Source organism: Furipterus horrens, unplaced genomic scaffold (genome assembly GCF_987537825.1).
Source record: "Furipterus horrens unplaced genomic scaffold, mFurHor1.1.pri manual_scaffold_7, whole genome shotgun sequence".
Taxonomy (NCBI): domain Eukaryota; kingdom Metazoa; phylum Chordata; class Mammalia; order Chiroptera; family Furipteridae; genus Furipterus; species Furipterus horrens.
In genome coordinates this window covers 89,950,023-89,953,633 of record NW_028327177.1, presented here as the reverse complement: position 1 = coordinate 89,953,633, position 3,611 = coordinate 89,950,023, and the positions used below count along the sequence as shown (strand labels likewise).

General features: G+C 35.5%; 1 non-coding gene across 1 annotated transcript; it reads left to right on the top strand.

Moving 5' to 3' along the window:
• Positions 1-2,156: 2,156 nt before the first annotated feature.
• On the top strand, positions 2,157-2,291 carry LOC150004772 (small nucleolar RNA SNORA4). Its single transcript, XR_016512540.1, has one exon. It is a non-coding gene; the product is annotated as a small nucleolar RNA SNORA4 (small nucleolar RNA).
• The last annotated feature ends 1,320 nt before the right edge of the window (positions 2,292-3,611 follow it).

Genomic DNA, 3,611 nt, shown 5'->3' with positions numbered 1-3,611 from the left:
ATCTAATGAAAGTCTTTCTTTTTTAAAGATTTTATTTATTTATTTTTAGAGGGAGGGGAAGAGAGGGAAAGAAACATCAATGTGTGAGAGAAAAAAATCAATCAGTTGCCCACACCTGGGACCTGGCCTGCAACCCAGGCATGTGCCCTGAATGGAAATCAAACTGGTGACCTTTTGGTTCACAAAGGTCCACAGGCTGGAACTCAATCCAATGAGCCATGACAGCCAGGGCTGTATATAGAATCTGGGTCACATCCCTCTCTGGGAGATACACGGACATAGAGAACAAACAGAATGCATATGTTGATGTCAACTAGCTTACTTCTCTTTATTAGTATAATTGTCAAAGTTTTAAGTTTTAAAACTTGAGAATAAATTTGTTCAACACACCAAGCACTTGCAGTACAGCAATCTGATCTCCTTTCACTTTTCTCAAAACAGCCTAAGCTGTTTTAGGGACACATGAAGTTCCCAGTGATTACTTTCAAGCAGATTCTCTAGGAGGTATCACTCACAACAGGACCACCTGCGTGGAGGCATATTTTTAATAGACAACAAAAGGCTTGCTTGCTCACAGGGAAACTTACAAGGCTGTCTTTGCTTCCTTCCACCTATTGTAGTGCTTTATCCAAGTAGAAAGTACTCTTCAGAGCTTCAAAGACGTTGATAATGGACTTCTTTTCAAAGAGAAGTCTTAGTTGTCTGCTCCTTTGATTCAACAGTCAGCATATAAAAGGACCAAAGTGCTACAGACAAATACCTCTGAGCTTCTTGTAGTGGCAATATCAGATAAAGAAATTCTGTAGCCCAGAGAGATAGTTGATACATTTATTTGAAAGTCAATACCAAGCACCCTCCCCCAGACACTCCACAGAAGCAGCCTGAATGTCTCAGAAACAGGAAACAGTCATAACTTCAACGTAGCTGTAAGTTCCTTTCTACAGTTTCTCTGTTTGTGCTCCTCAGATTCGGTCAAAAATGGAGGTCATTTACAGCTTCATCAATTGACTGACCCAGAGCAGACTCCAGCTTTCTCAGGACTGTAGTGGCAGTGTCAATTCTCAAAAGCAATCAAGCATGTTACCAAGCATTCTGATTCCAAAGAGAGCTGGTTTCCCAGGGCTTCCTTCCGTGGCAAATCCTAATCACCATGATGACTCTGGGTCAACCTCATTTACTATTCAGGTTTCATGCAGATCAGCCCATTCATACACCGACAAGGACCAATCTGCCTCTGCAGCCAAAGGCTCTCAACACTTTCCCAACTAACTGCAAAGTAATTTCTCAGGGGGAGTCAAAGCTTCACTCACTTTTCACAGAAATGGCTCATGGAAATATTATCTTAAAATGCTTTCTCTTAAAAAATTTTTTTCTGAACTGAGAATTACATGCTGTGCTGAATTAGAATGGTGGTAGGTTCTGATTATATCTTTTTTCCCATTTTGGTTTCACTCTTAAGTATAGAAAATACAATTTGCCCTCTCCTCCAACTCGCTTTTCTTCCTGATACTGAAGTTTAGTCCACTGAGTCAAAAGCAGTTTTAGTATTAAACTTCCATCTTTTATCTCCTTCACCCCAATATCTAAGAACAATGAGAATATAGATCATTTCATGCTATGGATATACTCCTGAGAACTGCATGCAAAAATGGATCAAGGCAGTGTTGTATTTGAACGTGACTCTCATCACTGAAGTGGGTAAAAGATACTGAGTTCAAAGCTGCTATGATAACACTACCCTCCTCTTTTAAATGAGGGGCCTGGAGATTCTCCAGCTCATCTCTAAAATTATTGTATTGTGGTTCAATATAAAAAGTCACGCAACCTTTAAAAATTACATTGAAAGGAAAAATAATATTTATGATATAACATTTAAATCATTTTTAATTTATTGATTTGAGAGAGAGAGAGAGAGAGGGAGGCAGAGAGAGAGAGACAGAGAGAAACATCAGTTTGTTGTTCCACTCGTTTATGCATTCATTGGTGCTTCTTGTATGATCCCTGACCTGGGATTGAGCCCACAACCTTGTCATATAGGGACAACACTCTAACTAACTGAACGACATGGCCAGGACACATTTAAATCTCTTTAAAATGAAAAATTACTCCGCAAATTTTCTATAAATTAATTTCTTTACATTAGGATTTTCTTACGACATCAAGACAATAGGAGTAATCGTTAACATTTAAAATTAGGCTGTTTATCTGGGAGAATAAAGAAGACCACACTCCACAGTGGAACTATATGTTTAGAGACATATATAGTTCACTACTATTTTGTGGCCTACATTACATATGGAAAAATAATAAATAAATAAAAATAGGCTGTTAAAAATAATACATTTTTAATATAATAAAATTAGGCTGATAGCCTTTAAAGACCATATTTTAGGGGGAAATAGATCTCTGAAGCATAGCAAAAAAAAAAAAAAGGTAAAATATTGACTTTCTAAAAGCCTAAAAATGTGGATTTAAGCTTTTTTTCACTAACTTGCTAAAGATCAATAACATATACCTTATAATGTATTTTAGACTTTCATTTCTTTACCAAATCTAGGGAATTTTTTATGTGCCCCAGGCATGAAACAGCTCTGGTCACCAACTGAGCTTGAAGCTAGGATGAACTAAGGACTGTACTGCATTGTCACTGACTAATATAAGAGCAACACTACCAATCAGGTGTCCCTTGCCCATTGCCAGGGGGTCCAGGGAATTTTTTAACATTAGTAAATTTCATATTTGTTCCTTGATAGTACTATTGTTCTTCACTTTCTGCAAAATGACAAAATTAGTGATAGCCTAACCCAGAGATTTTCAACCACTGTGCCACAAGAATTTTTAAAACACGCAATACCAGACAATTAAGTCAGAAGCACTGACCTCTTTTCCCTTAGACTGTCAAATTAAAAAAATGAAAACAACTATCTGATGTGAATTAATCAAGATTATACCTATTTTTTTAGCAGATTGGCAAAAAATACATTTTTGGATTTTAGTAATTAGTTTATGTGTGCCATGACATGAAAAATGTTGAAAATTGCTGGCTTAACCAATCATGAAGTTTCAGGTTTGAGAAGAAAGATGTTAACTGATTTTTAAATGATAATAATACATAATTTCAACAATTCATTTTATATAAAATACAGATAGAAATCATCCAACCAATTAACAGAGAAAGGTAAGATAAAAAATATGCAGATCATGGGAAGAATTATTGGGAACGAGAAAGCAATCAGGAATCCAATTTAGTATAATTTTCTAATATTTATGCATAATTATCCATCTATGTGTGTATAATATACATGGCATATAATACATACAGTGCATGCTTATCATATATGTGTTATGTGTATTTATTGGCTTTGAGAGATAGACTCTCACAATTAGCATTTCTAAACAGTTTTATTACTGTATAAGAAAGATCTTTGACCAGTCTTGATCTTGTCATTATTTAGCATTCAGATATGGCAAGAATTTTCTGCAAATCTGTTTTTGGAATTTTTTGAATGAGAAATTCCATGCTTTTCTCTTTAAGTGATACTGTATTGTTAGTCTAGGAAATTATTAACATGCTAGAATAATAAATAGCTTGTCTTTTCTATTTTATTGCC